A 22,997-nucleotide genomic window follows, 5' to 3' on the forward strand; every position below is an offset into this window, starting at 1 on the left:
TCCCTAAGGTCCCCGGCAGAAGGCGAGGGACACGAGGGTTTCCCGCCGCCCCCCGACAAAGACCTCGAGAGTCCTTCTTCAACGCGTCTCGAGGCCCTAGTCCCCTCCCGTGACTCGAGAGCCAGGACGCGCTCCCCCTCGCCACGCGCATGGAGACCTGACTTCCCTGGCGCCGCACGAGAGGCTCCCTGAGATCCTCGTCGTGCCTCGGGAGAAAACCCCCACGGGCGCCGCAGCTCGAGGAAACCCCTGAGACGCCCCCGTCCTCGCGAGCTGAGGGCCTTCTTTTCCTGCATGGCCTGGAGAGCAATCCCGGGTCCTCTCTCCAAACGGAAGAGGAGGCTGGACTCCCTTGAGGCCGCTCAGGGGGCTCCAAGAGACCCGCGTCGCGACTCGAGAGGAGAGCGGAGTCCTTGGCTTCCCCTCGAGACGAGGCCTGACTCCCCGGGGGAGCCTGGAATGCAACCCCGAGATCCCTGCCTTCCCTGGAGAGGAAAATTAGGTTCCGGACACACGCTTAGGTGAGGTCTCTTAGGCCCTGCAGTGACTCGAGCGCCACCCCCAGCTTTCCCTCTCCCTCGCAACCCGAGGGGAAGATTGGGCTTCCCAGGGCCAACCCAAGGGGAAGGCTGAGATCCCCGTCGTAAGTCGAGAATGCCGCCGCAACTCGAGAAAAACCACGTGGTTCCCACCGCTTGGCAAGATGAGGCCCTTGCCCGCGACGGCGTCTCAAGGGAAGTCCCCTGTTCCGCCCTGAAGGGCGAGACGGTCCCTGACAGCCTTCCTGCGACCCCCAAAAGTCCCCCGACACGCCGGGTTCCCCCGAGGGGAACACCGAGGGTCCCGGCACCGCTTCCTCTGAGCCCCTTCTCCCCTCCTGATCGCGACAGGAGAGGCGATTCCCCTGCGTGGTCTGGAAGGGGTTCCCGGCCTTCCCGGCGCACCTCAGGATGAGGCCGGTCTCACGAGGAAATTCGAGACGAGCCACGTGGGTGGGGCCACAGGCCGAACGCCCCCGATTCCCCGGTCCGCTCTTGAGAAGGACCCGAGGCCCGGACCCCTCTTCGAAGGCAACCCTGTGGGTGAAGGCACAACACGAAGGGGCACTGCCACCCCCGTGCATCGTCCGCAAAGACCCGCGGGTTCCACACACAGCTCGACGAGGGGCCTGAGACCCCCCGAGCAACTCGAGAGGCCAGCGGGGTTCCCTTCCTCAGACAAGACGAGGCCTGACTCTCCTGTCCCAACTCTGCAGGGACCCTGCGGTCGGAGTCCGAAACGCAGAGGAAGCCTGAGGTGCCTGCCTCCCCTCGAGGTGAGGCCCTCTTCCGTTGCGCCAGACCCAGCGGAGTCCCGAGGGGCCCCGCCACCTCCACAGGATCCCTCGCCTCTCAGAGGCACCCTGGGAAGTTCCCTAAGGTCCCCGGCAGAAGGCGAGGGACACGAGGGTTTCCCGCCGCCCCCCGACAAAGACCTCGAGAGTCCTTCTTCAACGCGTCTCGAGGCCCTAGTCCCCTCCCGTGACTCGAGAGCCAGGACGCGCTCCCCCTCGCCACGCGCATGGAGACCTGACTTCCCTGGCGCCGCACGAGAGGCTCCCTGAGATCCTCGTCGTGCCTCGGGAGAAAACCCCCACGGGCGCCGCAGCTCGAGGAAACCCCTGAGACGCCCCCGTCCTCGCGAGCTGAGGGCCTTCTTTTCCTGCATGGCCTGGAGAGCAATCCCGGGTCCTCTCTCCAAACGGAAGAGGAGGCTGGACTCCCTTGAGGCCGCTCAGGGGGCTCCAAGAGACCCGCGTCGCGACTCGAGAGGAGAGCGGAGTCCTTGGCTTCCCCTCGAGACGAGGCCTGACTCCCCGGGGGAGCCTGGAATGCAACCCCGAGATCCCTGCCTTCCCTGGAGAGGAAAATTAGGTCCCGGACACACGCTTAGGTGAGGTCTCTTAGGCCCTGCAGTGACTCGAGCGCCACCCCCAGCTTTCCCTCGCAACCCGAGGGGAAGATTGGGCTTCCCAGGGCCAACCCAAGGGGAAGGCTGAGATCCCCGTCGTAAGTCGAGAATGCCGCCGCAACTCGAGAAAAACCACGTGGTTCCCACCGCTTGGCAAGATGAGGCCCTTGCCCGCGACGGTGTCTCAAGGGAAGTCCCCTGTTCCGCCCTGAAGGGCGAGACGGTCCCTGACAGCCTTCCTGCGACCCCCAAAAGTCCCCCGACACGCCGGGTTCCCCCGAGGGGAACACCGAGGGTCCCGGCACCGCTTCCTCTGAGCCCCTTCTCCCCTCCTGATCGCGACAGGAGAGGCGATTCCCCTGCGTGGTCTGGAAGGGGTTCCCGGCCTTCCCGGCGCACCTCAGGATGAGGCCGGTCTCACGAGGAAATTCGAGACGAGCCACGTGGGTGGGGCCACAGGCCGAACGCCCCCGATTCCCCGGTCCGCTCTTGAGAAGGACCCGAGGCCCGGAGCCCTCTTCGAAGGCAACCCTGTGGGTGAAGGCACAACACGAAGGGGCACTGCCACCCCCGTGCATCGTCCGCAAAGACCCGCGGGTTCCACACACAGCTCGACGAGGGGCCTGAGACCCCCTGAGCAACTCGAGAGGCCAGCGGGGTTCCCTTCCTCAGACAAGACGAGGCCTGACTCTCCTGTCCCAACTCTGCAGGGACCCTGCGGTCGGAGTCCGAAACGCAGAGGAAGCCTGAGGTGCCTGCCTCCCCTCGAGGTGAGGCCCTCTTCCGTTGCGCCAGACCCAGCGGAGTCCCGAGGGGCCCCGCCACCTCCACAGGATCCCTCGCCTCTCAGAGGCACCCTGGGAAGTTCCCTAAGGTCCCCGGCAGAAGGCGAGGGACACGAGGGTTTCCCGCCGCCCCCCGACAAAGACCTCGAGAGTCCTTCTTCAACGCGTCTCGAGGCCCTAGTCCCCTCCCGTGACTCGAGAGCCAGGACGCGCTCCCCCTCGCCACGCGCATGGAGACCTGACTTCCCTGGCGCCGCACGAGAGGCTCCCTGAGATCCTCGTCGTGCCTCGGGAGAAAACCCCCACGGGCGCCGCAGCTCGAGGAAACCCCTGAGACGCCCCCGTCCTCGCGAGCTGAGGGCCTTCTTTTCCTGCATGGCCTGGAGAGCAATCCCGGGTCCTCTCTCCAAACGGAAGAGGAGGCTGGACTCCCTTGAGGCCGCTCAGGGGGCTCCAAGAGACCCGCGTCGCGACTCGAGAGGAGAGCGGAGTCCTTGGCTTCCCCTCGAGACGAGGCCTGACTCCCCGGGGGAGCCTGGAATGCAACCCCGAGATCCCTGCCTTCCCTGGAGAGGAAAATTAGGTCCCGGACACACGCTTAGGTGAGGTCTCTTAGGCCCTGCAGTGACTCGAGCGCCACCCCCAGCTTTCCCTCACAACCCGAGGGGAAGATTGGGCTTCCCAGGGCCAACCCAAGGGGAAGGCTGAGATCCCCGTCGTAACTCGAGAATGCCGCCGCAACTCGAGAAAATCCACGTGGTTCCCACCGCTTGGCAAGATGAGGCCCTTGCCCGCGACGGCGTCTCAAGGGAAGTCCCCTGTTCCGCCCTGAAGGGCGAGACGGTCCCTGACAGCCTTCCTGCGACCCCCAAAAGTCCCCCGACACGCCGGGTTCCCCCGAGGGGAACACCGAGGGTCCCGGCACCGCTTCCTCTGAGCCCCTTCTCCCCTCCTGATCGCGACAGGAGAGGCGATTCCCCTGCGTGGTCTGGAAGGGGTTCCCGGCCTTCCCGGCGCACCTCAGGATGAGGCCGGTCTCACGAGGAAATTCGAGACGAGCCACGTGGGTGGGGCCACAGGCCGAACGCCCCCGATTCCCCGGTCCGCTCTTGAGAAGGACCCGAGGCCCGGACCCCTCTTCGAAGGCAACCCTGTGGGTGAAGGCACAACACGAAGGGGCACTGCCACCCCCGTGCATCGTCCGCAAAGACCCGCGGGTTCCACACACAGCTCGACGAGGGGCCTGAGACCCCCCGAGCAACTCGAGAGGCCAGCGGGGTTCCCTTCCTCAGACAAGACGAGGCCTGACTCTCCTGTCCCAACTCTGCAGGGACCCTGCGGTCGGAGTCCGAAACGCAGAGGAAGCCTGAGGTGCCTGCCTCCCCTCGAGGTGAGGCCCTCTTCCGTTGCGCCAGACCCAGCGGAGTCCCGAGGGGCCCCGCCACCTCCACAGGATCCCTCGCCTCTCAGAGGCACCCTGGGAAGTTCCCTAAGGTCCCCGGCAGAAGGCGAGGGACACGAGGGTTTCCCGCCGCCCCCCGACAAAGACCTCGAGAGTCCTTCTTCAACGCGTCTCGAGGCCCTAGTCCCCTCCCGTGACTCGAGAGCCAGGACGCGCTCCCCCTCGCCACGCGCATGGAGACCTGACTTCCCTGGCGCCGCACGAGAGGCTCCCTGAGATCCTCGTCGTGCCTCGGGAGAAAACCCCCACGGGCGCCGCAGCTCGAGGAAACCCCTGAGACGCCCCCGTCCTCGCGAGCTGAGGGCCTTCTTTTCCTGCATGGCCTGGAGAGCAATCCCGGGTCCTCTCTCCAAACGGAAGAGGAGGCTGGACTCCCTTGAGGCCGCTCAGGGGGCTCCAAGAGACCCGCGTCGCGACTCGAGAGGAGAGCGGAGTCCTTGGCTTCCCCTCGAGACGAGGCCTGACTCCCCGGGGGAGCCTGGAATGCAACCCCGAGATCCCTGCCTTCCCTGGAGAGGAAAATTAGGTCCCGGACACACGCTTAGGTGAGGTCTCTTAGGCCCTGCAGTGACTCGAGCGCCACCCCCAGCTTTCCCTCGCAACCCGAGGGGAAGATTGGGCTTCCCAGGGCCAACCCAAGGGGAAGGCTGAGATCCCCGTCGTAAGTCGAGAATGCCGCCGCAACTCGAGAAAAACCACGTGGTTCCCACCGCTTGGCAAGATGAGGCCCTTGCCCGCGACGGCGTCTCAAGGGAAGTCCCCTGTTCCGCCCTGAAGGGCGAGACGGTCCCTGACAGCCTTCCTGCGACCCCCAAAAGTCCCCCGACACGCCGGGTTCCCCCGAGGGGAACACCGAGGGTCCCGGCACCGCTTCCTCTGAGCCCCTTCTCCCCTCCTGATCGCGACAGGAGAGGCGATTCCCCTGCGTGGTCTGGAAGGGGTTCCCGGCCTTCGCGGCGCACCTCAGGATGAGGCCGGTCTCACGAGGAAATTCGAGACGAGCCACGTGGGTGGGGCCACAGGCCGAACGCCCCCGATTCCCCGGTCCGCTCTTGAGAAGGACCCGAGGCCCGGACCCCTCTTCGAAGGCAACCCTGTGGGTGAAGGCACAACACGAAGGGGCACTGCCACCCCCGTGCATCGTCCGCAAAGACCCGCGGGTTCCACACACAGCTCGACGAGGGGCCTGAGACCCCCCGAGCAACTCGAGAGGCCAGCGGGGTTCCCTTCCTCAGACAAGACGAGGCCTGACTCTCCTGTCCCAACTCTGCAGGGACCCTGCGGTCGGAGTCCGAAACGCAGAGGAAGCCTGAGGTGCCTGCCTCCCCTCGAGGTGAGGCCCTCTTCCGTTGCGCCAGACCCAGCGGAGTCCCGAGGGGCCCCGCCACCTCCACAGGATCCCTCGCCTCTCAGAGGCACCCTGGGAAGTTCCCTAAGGTCCCCGGCAGAAGGCGAGGGACACGAGGGTTTCCCGCCGCCCCCCGACAAAGACCTCGAGAGTCCTTCTTCAACGCGTCTCGAGGCCCTAGTCCCCTCCCGTGACTCGAGAGCCAGGACGCGCTCCCCCTCGCCACGCGCATGGAGACCTGACTTCCCTGGCGCCGCACGAGAGGCTCCCTGAGATCCTCGTCGTGCCTCGGGAGAAAACCCCCACGGGCGCCGCAGCTCGAGGAAACCCCTGAGACGCCCCCGTCCTCGCGAGCTGAGGGCCTTCTTTTCCTGCATGGCCTGGAGAGCAATCCCGGGTCCTCTCTCCAAACGGAAGAGGAGGCTGGACTCCCTTGAGGCCGCTCAGGGGGCTCCAAGAGACCCGCGTCGCGACTCGAGAGGAGAGCGGAGTCCTTGGCTTCCCCTCGAGACGAGGCCTGACTCCCCGGGGGAGCCTGGAATGCAACCCCGAGATCCCTGCCTTCCCTGGAGAGGAAAATTAGGTCCCGGACACACGCTTAGGTGAGGTCTCTTAGGCCCTGCAGTGACTCGAGCGCCACCCCCAGCTTTCCCTCGCAACCCGAGGGGAAGATTGGGCTTCCCAGGGCCAACCCAAGGGGAAGGCTGAGATCCCCGTCGTAACTCGAGAATGCCGCCGCAACTCGAGAAAAACCACGTGGTTCCCACCGCTTGGCAAGATGAGGCCCTTGCCCGCGACGGCGTCTCAAGGGAAGTCCCCTGTTCCGCCCTGAAGGGCGAGACGGTCCCTGACAGCCTTCCTGCGACCCCCAAAAGTCCCCCGACACGCCGGGTTCCCCCGAGGGGAACACCGAGGGTCCCGGCACCGCTTCCTCTGAGCCCCTTCTCCCCTCCTGATCGCGACAGGAGAGGCGATTCCCCTGCGTGGTCTGGAAGGGGTTCCCGGCCTTCCCGGCGCACCTCAGGATGAGGCCGGTCTCACGAGGAAATTCGAGACGAGCCACGTGGGTGGGGCCACAGGCCGAACGCCCCCGATTCCCCGGTCCGCTCTTGAGAAGGACCCGAGGCCCGGACCCCTCTTCGAAGGCAACCCTGTGGGTGAAGGCACAACACGAAGGGGCACTGCCACCCCGTGCATCGTCCGCAAAGACCCGCGGGTTCCACACACAGCTCGACGAGGGGCCTGAGACCCCCTGAGCAACTCGAGAGGCCAGCGGGGTTCCCTTCCTCAGACAAGACGAGGCCTGACTCTCCTGTCCCAACTCTGCAGGGACCCTGCGGTCGGAGTCCGAAACGCAGAGGAAGCCTGAGGTGCCTGCCTCCCCTCGAGGTGAGGCCCTCTTCCGTTGCGCCAGACCCAGCGGAGTCCCGAGGGGCCCCGCCACCTCCACAGGATCCCTCGCCTCTCAGAGGCACCCTGGGAAGTTCCCTAAGGTCCCCGGCAGAAGGCGAGGGACACGAGGGTTTCCCGCCGCCCCCCGACAAAGACCTCGAGAGTCCTTCTTCAACGCGTCTCGAGGCCCTAGTCCCCTCCCGTGACTCGAGAGCCAGGACGCGCTCCCCCTCGCCACGCGCGTGGAGACCTGACTTCCCTGGCGCCGCACGAGAGGCTCCCTGAGATCCTCGTCGTGCCTCGGGAGAAAACCCCCACGGGCGCCGCAGCTCGAGGAAACCCCTGAGACGCCCCCGTCCTCGCGAGCTGAGGGCCTTCTTTTCCTGCATGGCCTGGAGAGCAATCCCGGGTCCTCTCTCCAAACGGAAGAGGAGGCTGGACTCCCTTGAGGCCGCTCAGGGGGCTCCAAGAGACCCGCGTCGCGACTCGAGAGGAGAGCGGAGTCCTTGGCTTCCCCTCGAGACGAGGCCTGACTCCCCGGGGGAGCCTGGAATGCAACCCCGAGATCCCTGCCTTCCCTGGAGAGGAAAATTAGGTCCCGGACACACGCTTAGGTGAGGTCTCTTAGGCCCTGCAGTGACTCGAGCGCCACCCCCAGCTTTCCCTCGCAACCCGAGGGGAAGATTGGGCTTCCCAGGGCCAACCCAAGGGGAAGGCTGAGATCCCCGTCGTAACTCGAGAATGCCGCCGCAACTCGAGAAAAACCACGTGGTTCCCACCGCTTGGCAAGATGAGGCCCTTGCCCGCGACGGCGTCTCAAGGGAAGTCCCCTGTTCCGCCCTGAAGGGCGAGACGGTCCCTGACAGCCTTCCTGCGACCCCCAAAAGTCCCCCGACACGCCGGGTTCCCCCGAGGGGAACACCGAGGGTCCCGGCACCGCTTCCTCTGAGCCCCTTCTCCCCTCCTGATCGCGACAGGAGAGGCGATTCCCCTGCGTGGTCTGGAAGGGGTTCCCGGCCTTCCCGGCGCACCTCAGGATGAGGCCGGTCTCACGAGGAAATTCGAGACGAGCCACGTGGGTGGGGCCACAGGCCGAACGCCCCCGATTCCCCGGTCCGCTCTTGAGAAGGACCCGAGGCCCGGACCCCTCTTCGAAGGCAACCCTGTGGGTGAAGGCACAACACGAAGGGGCACTGCCACCCCCGTGCATCGTCCGCAAAGACCCGCGGGTTCCACACACAGCTCGACGAGGGGCCTGAGACCCCCTGAGCAACTCGAGAGGCCAGCGGGGTTCCCTTCCTCAGACAAGACGAGGCCTGACTCTCCTGTCCCAACTCTGCAGGGACCCTGCGGTCGGAGTCCGAAACGCAGAGGAAGCCTGAGGTGCCTGCCTCCCCTCGAGGTGAGGCCCTCTTCCGTTGCGCCAGACCCAGCGGAGTCCCGAGGGGCCCCGCCACCTCCACAGGATCCCTCGCCTCTCAGAGGCACCCTGGGAAGTTCCCTAAGGTCCCCGGCAGAAGGCGAGGGACACGAGGGTTTCCCGCCGCCCCCCGACAAAGACCTCGAGAGTCCTTCTTCAACGCGTCTCGAGGCCCTAGTCCCCTCCCGTGACTCGAGAGCCAGGACGCGCTCCCCCTCGCCACGCGCATGGAGACCTGACTTCCCTGGCGCCGCACGAGAGGCTCCCTGAGATCCTCGTCGTGCCTCGGGAGAAAACCCCCACGGGCGCCGCAGCTCGAGGAAACCCCTGAGACGCCCCCGTCCTCGCGAGCTGAGGGCCTTCTTTTCCTGCATGGCCTGGAGAGCAATCCCGGGTCCTCTCTCCAAACGGAAGAGGAGGCTGGACTCCCTTGAGGCCGCTCAGGGGGCTCCAAGAGACCCGCGTCGCGACTCGAGAGGAGAGCGGAGTCCTTGGCTTCCCCTCGAGACGAGGCCTGACTCCCCGGGGGAGCCTGGAATGCAACCCCGAGATCCCTGCCTTCCCTGGAGAGGAAAATTAGGTCCCGGACACACGCTTAGGTGAGGTCTCTTAGGCCCTGCAGTGACTCGAGCGCCACCCCCAGCTTTCCCTCGCAACCCGAGGGGAAGATTGGGCTTCCCAGGGCCAACCCAAGGGGAAGGCTGAGATCCCCGTCGTAACTCGAGAATGCCGCCGCAACTCGAGAAAAACCACGTGGTTCCCACCGCTTGGCAAGATGAGGCCCTTGCCCGCGACGGCGTCTCAAGGGAAGTCCCCTGTTCCGCCCTGAAGGGCGAGACGGTCCCTGACAGCCTTCCTGCGACCCCCAAAAGTCCCCCGACACGCCGGGTTCCCCCGAGGGGAACACCGAGGGCCCCGGCACCGCTTCCTCTGAGCCCCTTCTCCCCTCCTGATCGCGACAGGAGAGGCGATTCCCCTGCGTGGTCTGGAAGGGGTTCCCGGCCTTCCCGGCGCACCTCAGGATGAGGCCGGTCTCACGAGGAAATTCGAGACGAGCCACGTGGGTGGGGCCACAGGCCGAACGCCCCCGATTCCCCGGTCCGCTCTTGAGAAGGACCCGAGGCCCGGACCCCTCTTCGAAGGCAACCCTGTGGGTGAAGGCACAACACGAAGGGGCACTGCCACCCCCGTGCATCGTCCGCAAAGACCCGCGGGTTCCACACACAGCTCGACGAGGGGCCTGAGACCCCCTGAGCAACTCGAGAGGCCAGCGGGGTTCCCTTCCTCAGACAAGACGAGGCCTGACTCTCCTGTCCCAACTCTGCAGGGACCCTGCGGTCGGAGTCCGAAACGCAGAGGAAGCCTGAGGTGCCTGCCTCCCCTCGAGGTGAGGCCCTCTTCCGTTGCGCCAGACCCAGCGGAGTCCCGAGGGGCCCCGCCACCTCCACAGGATCCCTCGCCTCTCAGAGGCACCCTGGGAAGTTCCCTAAGGTCCCCGGCAGAAGGCGAGGGACACGAGGGTTTCCCGCCGCCCCCCGACAAAGACCTCGAGAGTCCTTCTTCAACGCGTCTCGAGGCCCTAGTCCCCTCCCGTGACTCGAGAGCCAGGACGCGCTCCCCCTCGCCACGCGCATGGAGACCTGACTTCCCTGGCGCCGCACGAGAGGCTCCCTGAGATCCTCGTCGTGCCTCGGGAGAAAACCCCCACGGGCGCCGCAGCTCGAGGAAACCCCTGAGACGCCCCCGTCCTCGCGAGCTGAGGGCCTTCTTTTCCTGCATGGCCTGGAGAGCAATCCCGGGTCCTCTCTCCAAACGGAAGAGGAGGCTGGACTCCCTTGAGGCCGCTCAGGGGGCTCCAAGAGACCCGCGTCGCGACTCGAGAGGAGAGCGGAGTCCTTGGCTTCCCCTCGAGACGAGGCCTGACTCCCCGGGGGAGCCTGGAATGCAACCCCGAGATCCCTGCCTTCCCTGGAGAGGAAAATTAGGTCCCGGACACACGCTTAGGTGAGGTCTCTTAGGCCCTGCAGTGACTCGAGCGCCACCCCCAGCTTTCCCTCGCAACCCGAGGGGAAGATTGGGCTTCCCAGGGCCAACCCAAGGGGAAGGCTGAGATCCCCGTCGTAACTCGAGAATGCCGCCGCAACTCGAGAAAAACCACGTGGTTCCCACCGCTTGGCAAGATGAGGCCCTTGCCCGCGACGGCGTCTCAAGGGAAGTCCCCTGTTCCGCCCTGAAGGGCGAGACGGTCCCTGACAGCCTTCCTGCGACCCCCAAAAGTCCCCCGACACGCCGGGTTCCCCCGAGGGGAACACCGAGGGTCCCGGCACCGCTTCCTCTGAGCCCCTTCTCCCCTCCTGATCGCGACAGGAGAGGCGATTCCCCTGCGTGGTCTGGAAGGGGTTCCCGGCCTTCCCGGCGCACCTCAGGATGAGGCCGGTCTCACGAGGAAATTCGAGACGAGCCATGTGGGTGGGGCCACAGGCCGAACGCCCCCGATTCCCCGGTCCGCTCTTGAGAAGGACCCGAGGCCCGGAGCACTCTTCGAAGGCAACCCTGTGGGTGAAGGCACAACACGAAGGGGCACTGCCACCCCCGTGCATCGTCCGCAAAGACCCGCGGGTTCCACACACAGCTCGACGAGGGGCCTGAGACCCCCTGAGCAACTCGAGAGGCCAGCGGGGTTCCCTTCCTCAGACAAGACGAGGCCTGACTCTCCTGTCCCAACTCTGCAGGGACCCTGCGGTCGGAGTCCGAAACGCAGAGGAAGCCTGAGGTGCCTGCCTCCCCTCGAGGTGAGGCCCTCTTCCGTTGCGCCAGACCCAGCGGAGTCCCGAGGGGCCCCGCCACCTCCACAGGATCCCTCGCCTCTCAGAGGCACCCTGGGAAGTTCCCTAAGGTCCCCGGCAGAAGGCGAGGGACACGAGGGTTTCCCGCCGCCCCCCGACGAAGACCTCGAGAGTCCTTCTTCAACGCGTCTCGAGGCCCTAGTCCCCTCCCGTGACTCGAGAGCCAGGACGCGCTCCCCCTCGCCACGCGCATGGAGACCTGACTTCCCTGGCGCCGCACGAGAGGCTCCCTGAGATCCTCGTCGTGCCTCGGGAGAAAACCCCCACGGGCGCCGCAGCTCGAGGAAACCCCTGAGACGCCCCCGTCCTCGCGAGCTGAGGGCCTTCTTTTCCTGCATGGCCTGGAGAGCAATCCCGGGTCCTCTCTCCAAACGGAAGAGGAGGCTGGACTCCCTTGAGGCCGCTCAGGGGGCTCCAAGAGACCCGCGTCGCGACTCGAGAGGAGAGCGGAGTCCTTGGCTTCCCCTCGAGACGAGGCCTGACTCCCCGGGGGAGCCTGGAATGCAACCCCGAGATCCCTGCCTTCCCTGGAGAGGAAAATTAGGTCCCGGACACACGCTTAGGTGAGGTCTCTTAGGCCCTGCAGTGACTCGAGCGCCACCCCCAGCTTTCCCTCGCAACCCGAGGGGAAGATTGGGCTTCCCAGGGCCAACCCAAGGGGAAGGCTGAGATCCCCGTCGTAACTCGAGAATGCCGCCGCAACTCGAGAAAAACCACGTGGTTCCCACCGCTTGGCAAGATGAGGCCCTTGCCCGCGACGGCGTCTCAAGGGAAGTCCCCTGTTCCGCCCTGAAGGGCGAGACGGTCCCTGACAGCCTTCCTGCGACCCCCAAAAGTCCCCCGACACGCCGGGTTCCCCCGAGGGGAACACCGAGGGCCCCGGCACCGCTTCCTCTGAGCCCCTTCTCCCCTCCTGATGGCGACAGGAGAGGCGATTCCCCTGCGTGGTCTGGAAGGGGTTCCCGGCCTTCCCGGCGCACCTCAGGATGAGGCCGGTCTCACGAGGAAATTCGAGACGAGCCACGTGGGTGGGGCCACAGGCCGAACGCCCCCGATTCCCCGGTCCGCTCTTGAGAAGGACCCGAGGCCCGGACCCCTCTTCGAAGGCAACCCTGTGGGTGAAGGCACAACACGAAGGGGCACTGCCACCCCCGTGCATCGTCCGCAAAGACCCGCGGGTTCCACACACAGCTCGACGAGGGGCCTGAGACCCCCTGAGCAACTCGAGAGGCCAGCGGGGTTCCCTTCCTCAGACAAGACGAGGCCTGACTCTCCTGTCCCAACTCTGCAGGGACCCTGCGGTCGGAGTCCGAAACGCAGAGGAAGCCTGAGGTGTCTGCCTCCCCTCGAGGTGAGGCCCTCTTCCGTTGCGCCAGACCCAGCGGAGTCCCGAGGGGCCCCGCCACCTCCACAGGATCCCTCGCCTCTCAGAGGCACCCTGGGAAGTTCCCTAAGGTCCCCGGCAGAAGGCGAGGGACACGAGGGTTTCCCGCCGCCCCCCGACAAAGACCTCGAGAGTCCTTCTTCAACGCGTCTCGAGGCCCTAGTCCCCTCCCGTGACTCGAGAGCCAGGACGCGCTCCCCCTCGCCACGCGCATGGAGACCTGACTTCCCTGGCGCCGCACGAGAGGCTCCCTGAGATCCTCGTCGTGCCTCGGGAGAAAACCCCCACGGGCGCCGCAGCTCGAGGAAACCCCTGAGACGCCCCCGTCCTCGCGAGCTGAGGGCCTTCTTTTCCTGCATGGCCTGGAGAGCAATCCCGGGTCCTCTCTCCAAACGGAAGAGGAGGCTGGACTCCCTTGAGGCCGCTCAGGGGGCTCCAAGAGACCCGCGTCGCGACTCGAGAGGAGAGCGGAGTCCTTGGCTTCCCCTCGAGACGAGGCCTGACTCCCCGGGGGAGCCTGGAATGCAACCCCGAGATCCCTGCCTTCCCTGGAGAGGAAAATTAGGTCCCGGACACACGCTTAGGTGAGGTCTCTTAGGCCCTGCAGTGACTCGAGCGCCACCCCCAGCTTTCCCTCGCAACCCGAGGGGAAGATTGGGCTTCCCAGGGCCAACGCAAGGGGAAGGCTGAGATCCCCGTCGTAACTCGAGAATGCCGCCGCAACTCGAGAAAAACCACGTGGTTCCCACCGCTTGGCAAGATGAGGCCCTTGCCCGCGACGGCGTCTCAAGGGAAGTCCCCTGTTCCGCCCTGAAGGGCGAGACGGTCCCTGACAGCCTTCCTGCGACCCCCAAAAGTCCCCCGACACGCCGGGTTCCCCCGAGGGGAACACCGAGGGCCCCGGCACCGCTTCCTCTGAGCCCCTTCTCCCCTCCTGATCGCGACAGGAGAGGCGATTCCCCTGCGTGGTCTGGAAGGGGTTCCCGGCCTTCCCGGCGCACCTCAGGATGAGGCCGGTCTCACGAGGAAATTCGAGACGAGCCACGTGGGTGGGGCCACAGGCCGAACGCCCCCGATTCCCCGGTCCGCTCTTGAGAAGGACCCGAGGCCCGGACCCCTCTTCGAAGGCAACCCTGTGGGTGAAGGCACAACACGAAGGGGCACTGCCACCCCCGTGCATCGTCCGCAAAGACCCGCGGGTTCCACACACAGCTCGACGAGGGGCCTGAGACCCCCTGAGCAACTCGAGAGGCCAGCGGGGTTCCCTTCCTCAGACAAGACGAGGCCTGACTCTCCTGTCCCAACTCTGCAGGGACCCTGCGGTCGGAGTCCGAAACGCAGAGGAAGCCTGAGGTGCCTGCCTCCCCTCGAGGTGAGGCCCTCTTCCGTTGCGCCAGACCCAGCGGAGTCCCGAGGGGCCCCGCCACCTCCACAGGATCCCTCGCCTCTCAGAGGCACCCTGGGAAGTTCCCTAAGGTCCCCGGCAGAAGGCGAGGGACACGAGGGTTTCCCGCCGCCCCCCGACAAAGACCTCGAGAGTCCTTCTTCAACGCGTCTCGAGGCCCTAGTCCCCTCCCGTGACTCGAGAGCCAGGACGCGCTCCCCCTCGCCACGCGCATGGAGACCTGACTTCCCTGGCGCCGCACGAGAGGCTCCCTGAGATCCTCGTCGTGCCTCGGGAGAAAACCCCCACGGGCGCCGCAGCTCGAGGAAACCCCTGAGACGCCCCCGTCCTCGCGAGCTGAGGGCCTTCTTTTCCTGCATGGCCTGGAGAGCAATCCCGGGTCCTCTCTCCAAACGGAAGAGGAGGCTGGACTCCCTTGAGGCCGCTCAGGGGGCTCCAAGAGACCCGCGTCGCGACTCGAGAGGAGAGCGGAGTCCTTGGCTTCCCCTCGAGACGAGGCCTGACTCCCCGGGGGAGCCTGGAATGCAACCCCGAGATCCCTGCCTTCCCTGGAGAGGAAAATTAGGTCCCGGACACACGCTTAGGTGAGGTCTCTTAGGCCCTGCAGTGACTCGAGCGCCACCCCCAGCTTTCCCTCGCAACCCGAGGGGAAGATTGGGCTTCCCAGGGCCAACCCAAGGGGAAGGCTGAGATCCCCGTCGTAAGTCGAGAATGCCGCCGCAACTCGAGAAAAACCACGTGGTTCCCACCGCTTGGCAAGATGAGGCCCTTGCCCGCGACGGCGTCTCAAGGGAAGTCCCCTGTTCCGCCCTGAAGGGCGAGACGGTCCCTGACAGCCTTCCTGCGACCCCCAAAAGTCCCCCGACACGCCGGGTTCCCCCGAGGGGAACACCGAGGGCCCCGGCACCGCTTCCTCTGAGCCCCTTCTCCCCTCCTGATCGCGACAGGAGAGGCGATTCCCCTGCGTGGTCTGGAAGGGGTTCCCGGCCTTCCCGGCGCACCTCAGGATGAGGCCGGTCTCACGAGGAAATTCGAGACGAGCCACGTGGGTGGGGCCACAGGCCGAACGCCCCCGATTCCCCGGTCCGCTCTTGAGAAGGACCCGAGGCCCGGACCCCTCTTCGAAGGCAACCCTGTGGGTGAAGGCACAACACGAAGGGGCACTGCCACCCCCGTGCATCGTCCGCAAAGACCCGCGGGTTCCACACACAGCTCGACGAGGGGCCTGAGACCCCCTGAGCAACTCGAGAGGCCAGCGGGGTTCCCTTCCTCAGACAAGACGAGGCCTGACTCTCCTGTCCCAACTCTGCAGGGACCCTGCGGTCGGAGTCCGAAACGCAGAGGAAGCCTGAGGTGCCTGCCTCCCCTCGAGGTGAGGCCCTCTTCCGTTGCGCCAGACCCAGCGGAGTCCCGAGGGGCCCCGCCACCTCCACAGGATCCCTCGCCTCTCAGAGGCACCCTGGGAAGTTCCCTAAGGTCCCCGGCAGAAGGCGAGGGACACGAGGGTTTCCCGCCGCCCCCCGACAAAGACCTCGAGAGTCCTTCTTCAACGCGTCTCGAGGCCCTAGTCCCCTCCCGTGACTCGAGAGCCAGGACGCGCTCCCCCTCGCCACGCGCATGGAGACCTGACTTCCCTGGCGCCGCACGAGAGGCTCCCTGAGATCCTCGTCGTGCCTCGGGAGAAAACCCCCACGGGCGCCGCAGCTCGAGGAAACCCCTGAGACGCCCCCGTCCTCGCGAGCTGAGGGCCTTCTTTTCCTGCATGGCCTGGAGAGCAATCCCGGGTCCTCTCTCCAAACGGAAGAGGAGGCTGGACTCCCTTGAGGCCGCTCAGGGGGCTCCAAGAGACCCGCGTCGCGACTCGAGAGGAGAGCGGAGTCCTTGGCTTCCCCTCGAGACGAGGCCTGACTCCCCGGGGGAGCCTGGAATGCAACCCCGAGATCCCTGCCTTCCCTGGAGAGGAAAATTAGGTCCCGGACACACGCTTAGGTGAGGTCTCTTAGGCCCTGCAGTGACTCGAGCGCCACCCCCAGCTTTCCCTCGCAACCCGAGGGGAAGATTGGGCTTCCCAGGGCCAACCCAAGGGGAAGGCTGAGATCCCCGTCGTAAGTCGAGAATGCCGCCGCAACTCGAGAAAAACCACGTGGTTCCCACCGCTTGGCAAGATGAGGCCCTTGCCCGCGACGGCGTCTCAAGGGAAGTCCCCTGTTCCGCCCTGAAGGGCGAGACGGTCCCTGACAGCCTTCCTGCGACCCCCAAAAGTCCCCCGACACGCCGGGTTCCCCCGAGGGGAACACCGAGGGCCCCGGCACCGCTTCCTCTGAGCCCCTTCTCCCCTCCTGATCGCGACAGGAGAGGCGATTCCCCTGCGTGGTCTGGAAGGGGTTCCCGGCCTTCCCGGCGCACCTCAGGATGAGGCCGGTCTCACGAGGAAATTCGAGACGAGCCACGTGGGTGGGGCCACAGGCCGAACGCCCCCGATTCCCCGGTCCGCTCTTGAGAAGGACCCGAGGCCCGGACCCCTCTTCGAAGGCAACCCTGTGGGTGAAGGCACAACACGAAGGGGCACTGCCACCCCCGTGCATCGTCCGCAAAGACCCGCGGGTTCCACACACAGCTCGACGAGGGGCCTGAGACCCCCTGAGCAACTCGAGAGGCCAGCGGGGTTCCCTTCCTCAGACAAGACGAGGCCTGACTCTCCTGTCCCAACTCTGCAGGGACCCTGCGGTCGGAGTCCGAAACGCAGAGGAAGCCTGAGGTGCCTGCCTCCCCTCGAGGTGAGGCCCTCTTCCGTTGCGCCAGACCCAGCGGAGTCCCGAGGGGCCCCGCCACCTCCACAGGATCCCTCACCTCTCAGAGGCACCCTGGGAAGTTCCCTAAGGTCCCCGGCAGAAGGCGAGGGACACGAGGGTTTCCCGCCGCCCCCCGACAAAGACCTCGAGAGTCCTTCTTCAACGCGTCTCGAGGCCCTAGCCCCTCCCGTGACTCGAGAGCCAGGACGCGCTCCCCCTCGCCACGCGCATGGAGACCTGACTTCCCTGGCGCCGCACGAGAGGCTCCCTGAGATCCTCGTCGTGCCTCGGGAGAAAACCCCCACGGGCGCCGCAGCTCGAGGAAACCCCTGAGACGCCCCCGTCCTCGCGAGCTGAGGGCCTTCTTTTCCTGCATGGCCTAGAGAGCAATCCCGGGTCCTCTCTCCAAACGGAAGAGGAGGCTGGACTCCCTTGAGGCCGCTCAGGGGGCTCCAAGAGACCCGCGTCGCGACTCGAGAGGAGAGCGGAGTCCTTGGCTTCCCCTCGAGACGAGGCCTGACTCCCCGGGGGAGCCTGGAATGCAACCCCGAGATCCCTGCCTTCCCTGGAGAGGAAAATTAGGTCCCGGACACACGCTTAGGTGAGGTCTCTTAGGCCCTGCAGTGACTCGAGCGCCACCCCCAGCTTTCCCTCGCAACCCGAGGGGAAGATTGGGCTTCCCAGGGCCAACCCAAGGGGAAGGCTGAGATCCCCGTCGTAAGTCGAGAATGCCGCCGCAACTCGAGAAAAACCACGTGGTTCCCACCGCTTGGCAAGATGAGGCCCTTGCCCGCGACGGCGTCTCAAGGGAAGTCCCCTGTTCCGCCCTGAAGGGCGAGACGGTCCCTGACAGCCTTCCTGCGACCCCCAAAAGTCCCCCGACACGCCGGGTTCCCCCGAGGGGAACACCGAGGGCCCCGGCACCGCTTCCTCTGAGCCCCTTCTCCCCTCCTGATCGCGACAGGAGAGGCGATTCCCCTGCGTGGTCTGGAAGGGGTTCCCGGCCTTCCCGGCGCACCTCAGGATGAGGCCGGTCTCACGAGGAAATTCGAGACGAGCCACGTGGGTGGGGCCACAGGCCGAACGCCCCCGATTCCCCGGTCCGCTCTTGAGAAGGACCCGAGGCCCGGACCCCTCTTCGAAGGCAACCCTGTGGGTGAAGGCACAACACGAAGGGGCACTGCCACCCCCGTGCATCGTCCGCAAAGACCCGCGGGTTCCACACACAGCTCGACGAGGGGCCTGAGACCCCCTGAGCAACTCGAGAGGCCAGCGGGGTTCCCTTCCTCAGACAAGACGAGGCCTGACTCTCCTGTCCCAACTCTGCAGGGACCCTGCGGTCGGAGTCCGAAACGCAGAGGAAGCCTGAGGTGCCTGCCTCCCCTCGAGGTGAGGCCCTCTTCCGTTGCGCCAGACCCAGCGGAGTCCCGAGGGGCCCCGCCACCTCCACAGGATCCCTCGCCTCTCAGAGGCACCCTGGGAAGTTCCCTAAGGTCCCCGGCAGAAGGCGAGGGACACGAGGGTTTCCCGCCGCCCCCCGACAAAGACCTCGAGAGTCCTTCTTCAACGCGTCTCGAGGCCCTAGTCCCCTCCCGTGACTCGAGAGCCAGGACGCGCTCCCCCTCGCCACGCGCATGGAGACCTGACTTCCCTGGCGCCGCACGAGAGGCTCCCTGAGATCCTCGTCGTGCCTCGGGAGAAAACCCCCACGGGCGCCGCAGCTCGAGGAAACCCCTGAGACGCCCCCGTCCTCGCGAGCTGAGGGCCTTCTTTTCCTGCATGGCCTGGAGAGCAATCCCGGGTCCTCTCTCCAAACGGAAGAGGAGGCTGGACTCCCTTGAGGCCGCTCAGGGGGCTCCAAGAGACCCGCGTCGCGACTCGAGAGGAGAGCGGAGTCCTTGGCTTCCCCTCGAGACGAGGCCTGACTCCCCGGGGGAGCCTGGAATGCAACCCCGAGATCCCTGCCTTCCCTGGAGAGGAAAATTAGGTCCCGGACACACGCTTAGGTGAGGTCTCTTAGGCCCTGCAGTGACTCGAGCGCCACCCCCAGCTTTCCCTCGCAACCCGAGGGGAAGATTGGGCTTCCCAGGGCCAACCCAAGGGGAAGGCTGAGATCCCCGTCGTAACTCGAGAATGCCGCCGCAACTCGAGAAAAACCACGTGGTTCCCACCGCTTGGCAAGATGAGGCCCTTGCCCGCGACGGCGTCTCAAGGGAAGTCCCCTGTTCCGCCCTGAAGGGCGAGACGGTCCCTGACAGCCTTCCTGCGACCCCCAAAAGTCCCCCGACACGCCGGGTTCCCCCGAGGGGAACACCGAGGGCCCCGGCACCGCTTCCTCTGAGCCCCTTCTCCCCTCCTGATCGCGACAGGAGAGGCGATTCCCCTGCGTGGTCTGGAAGGGGTTCCCGGCCTTCCCGGCGCACCTCAGGATGAGGCCGGTCTCACGAGGAAATTCGAGACGAGCCACGTGGGTGGGGCCACAGGCCGAACGCCCCCGATTCCCCGGTCCGCTCTTGAGAAGGACCCGAGGCCCGGACCCCTCTTCGAAGGCAACCCTGTGGGTGAAGGCACAACACGAAGGGGCACTGCCACCCCCGTGCATCGTCCGCAAAGACCCGCGGGTTCCACACACAGCTCGACGAGGGGCCTGAGACCCCCTGAGCAACTCGAGAGGCCAGCGGGGTTCCCTTCCTCAGACAAGACGAGGCCTGACTCTCCTGTCCCAACTCTGCAGGGACCCTGCGGTCGGAGTCCGAAACGCAGAGGAAGCCTGAGGTGCCTGCCTCCCCTCGAGGTGAGGCCCTCTTCCGTTGCGCCAGACCCAGCGGAGTCCCGAGGGGCCCCGCCACCTCCACAGGATCCCTCACCTCTCAGAGGCACCCTGGGAAGTTCCCTAAGGTCCCCGGCAGAAGGCGAGGGACACGAGGGTTTCCCGCCGCCCCCCGACAAAGACCTCGAGAGTCCTTCTTCAACGCGTCTCGAGGCCCTAGTCCCCTCCCGTGACTCGAGAGCCAGGACGCGCTCCCCCTCGCCACGCGCATGGAGACCTGACTTCCCTGGCGCCGCACGAGAGGCTCCCTGAGATCCTCGTCGTGCCTCGGGAGAAAACCCCCACGGGCGCCGCAGCTCGAGGAAACCCCTGAGACGCCCCCGTCCTCGCGAGCTGAGGGCCTTCTTTTCCTGCATGGCCTGGAGAGCAATCCCGGGTCCTCTCTCCAAACGGAAGAGGAGGCTGGACTCCCTTGAGGCCGCTCAGGGGGCTCCAAGAGACCCGCGTCGCGACTCGAGAGGAGAGCGGAGTCCTTGGCTTCCCCTCGAGACGAGGCCTGACTCCCCGGGGGAGCCTGGAATGCAACCCCGAGATCCCTGCCTTCCCTGGAGAGGAAAATTAGGTCCCGGACACACGCTTAGGTGAGGTCTCTTAGGCCCTGCAGTGACTCGAGCGCCACCCCCAGCTTTCCCTCCTCGCAACCCGAGGGGAAGATTGGGCTTCCCAGGGCCAACCCAAGGGGAAGGCTGAGATCCCCGTCGTAAGTCGAGAATGCCGCCGCAACTCGAGAAAAACCACGTGGTTCCCACCGCTTGGCAAGATGAGGCCCTTGCCCGCGACGGCGTCTCAAGGGAAGTCCCCTGTTCCGCCCTGAAGGGCGAGACGGTCCCTGACAGCCTTCCTGCGACCCCCAAAAGTCCCCCGACACGCCGGGTTCCCCCGAGGGGAACACCGAGGGCCCCGGCACCGCTTCCTCTGAGCCCCTTCTCCCTCCTGATCGCGACAGGAGAGGCGATTCCCCTGCGTGGTCTGGAAGGGGTTCCCGGCCTTCCCGGCGCACCTCAGGATGAGGCCGGTCTCACGAGGAAATTCGAGACGAGCCACGTGGGTGGGGCCACAGGCCGAACGCCCCCGATTCCCCGGTCCGCTCTTGAGAAGGACCCGAGGCCCGGACCCCTCTTCGAAGGCAACCCTGTGGGTGAAGGCACAACACGAAGGGGCACTGCCACCCCGTGCATCGTCCGCAAAGACCCGCGGGTTCCACACACAGCTCGACGAGGGGCCTGAGACCCCCCGAGCAACTCGAGAGGCCAGCGGGGTTCCCTTCCTCAGACAAGACGAGGCCTGACTCTCCTGTCCCAACTCTGCAGGGACCCTGCGGTCGGAGTCCGAAACGCAGAGGAAGCCTGAGGTGCCTGCCTCCCCTCGAGGTGAGGCCCTCTTCCGTTGCGCCAGACCCAGCGGAGTCCCGAGGGGCCCCGCCACCTCCACAGGATCCCTCGCCTCTCAGAGGCACCCTGGGAAGTTCCCTAAGGTCCCCGGCAGAAGGCGAGGGACACGAGGGTTTCCCGCCGCCCCCCGACAAAGACCTCGAGAGTCCTTCTTCAACGCGTCTCGAGGCCCTAGTCCCCTCCCGTGACTCGAGAGCCAGGACGCGCTCCCCCTCGCCACGCGCATGGAGACCTGACTTCCCTGGCGCCGCACGAGAGGCTCCCTGAGATCCTCGTCGTGCCTCGGGAGAAAACCCCCACGGGCGCCGCAGCTCGAGGAAACCCCTGAGACGCCCCCGTCCTCGCGAGCTGAGGGCCTTCTTTTCCTGCATGGCCTGGAGAGCAATCCCGGGTCCTCTCTCCAAACGGAAGAGGAGGCTGGACTCCCTTGAGGCCGCTCAGGGGGCTCCAAGAGACCCGCGTCGCGACTCGAGAGGAGAGCGGAGTCCTTGGCTTCCCCTCGAGACGAGGCCTGACTCCCCGGGGGAGCCTGGAATGCAACCCCGAGATCCCTGCCTTCCCTGGAGAGGAAAATTAGGTCCCGGACACACGCTTAGGTGAGGTCTCTTAGGCCTGCAGTGACTCGAGCGCCACCCCCAGCTTTCCCTCGCAACCCGAGGGGAAGATTGGGCTTCCCAGGGCCAACCCAAGGGGAAGGCTGAGATCCCCGTCGTAAGTCGAGAATGCCGCCGCAACTCGAGAAAAACCACGTGGTTCCCACCGCTTGGCAAGATGAGGCCCTTGCCCGCGACGGCGTCTCAAGGGAAGTCCCCTGTTCCGCCCTGAAGGGCGAGACGGTCCCTGACAGCCTTCCTGCGACCCCCAAAAGTCCCCCGACACGCCGGGTTCCCCCGAGGGGAACACCGAGGGCCCCGGCACCGCTTCCTCTGAGCCCCTTCTCCCCTCCTGATCGCGACAGGAGAGGCGATTCCCCTGCGTGGTCTGGAAGGGGTTCCCGGCCTTCCCGGCGCACCTCAGGATGAGGCCGGTCTCACGAGGAAATTCGAGACGAGCCACGTGGGTGGGGCCACAGGCCGAACGCCCCCGATTCCCCGGTCCGCTCTTGAGAAGGACCCGAGGCCCGGACCCCTCTTCGAAGGCAACCCTGTGGGTGAAGGCACAACACGAAGGGGCACTGCCACCCCCGTGCATCGTCCGCAAAGACCCGCGGGTTCCACACACAGCTCGACGAGGGGCCTGAGACCCCCCGAGCAACTCGAGAGGCCAGCGGGGTTCCCTTCCTCAGACAAGACGAGGCCTGACTCTCCTGTCCCAACTCTGCAGGGACCCTGCGGTCGGAGTCCGAAACGCAGAGGAAGCCTGAGGTGCCTGCCTCCCCTCGAGGTGAGGCCCTCTTCCGTTGCGCCAGACCCAGCGGAGTCCCGAGGGGCCCCGCCACCTCCACAGGATCCCTCGCCTCTCAGAGGCACCCTGGGAAGTTCCCTAAGGTCCCCGGCAGAAGGCGAGGGACACGAGGGTTTCCCGCCGCCCCCCGACAAAGACCTCGAGAGTCCTTCTTCAACGCGTCTCGAGGCCCTAGTCCCCTCCCGTGACTCGAGAGCCAGGACGCGCTCCCCCTCGCCACGCGCATGGAGACCTGACTTCCCTGGCGCCGCACGAGAGGCTCCCTGAGATCCTCGTCGTGCCTCGGGAGAAAACCCCCACGGGCGCCGCAGCTCGAGGAAACCCCTGAGACGCCCCCGTCCTCGCGAGCTGAGGGCCTTCTTTTCCTGCATGGCCTGGAGAGCAATCCCGGGTCCTCTCTCCAAACGGAAGAGGAGGCTGGACTCCCTTGAGGCCGCTCAGGGGGCTCCAAGAGACCCGCGTCGCGACTCGAGAGGAGAGCGGAGTCCTTGGCTTCCCCTCGAGACGAGGCCTGACTCCCCGGGGGAGCCTGGAATGCAACCCCGAGATCCCTGCCTTCCCTGGAGAGGAAAATTAGGTCCCGGACAC

This window comes from Bubalus kerabau, unplaced genomic scaffold (assembly GCF_029407905.1).
Source record: "Bubalus kerabau isolate K-KA32 ecotype Philippines breed swamp buffalo unplaced genomic scaffold, PCC_UOA_SB_1v2 scaffold_90, whole genome shotgun sequence".
Lineage (NCBI taxonomy): Eukaryota > Metazoa > Chordata > Mammalia > Artiodactyla > Bovidae > Bubalus > Bubalus kerabau.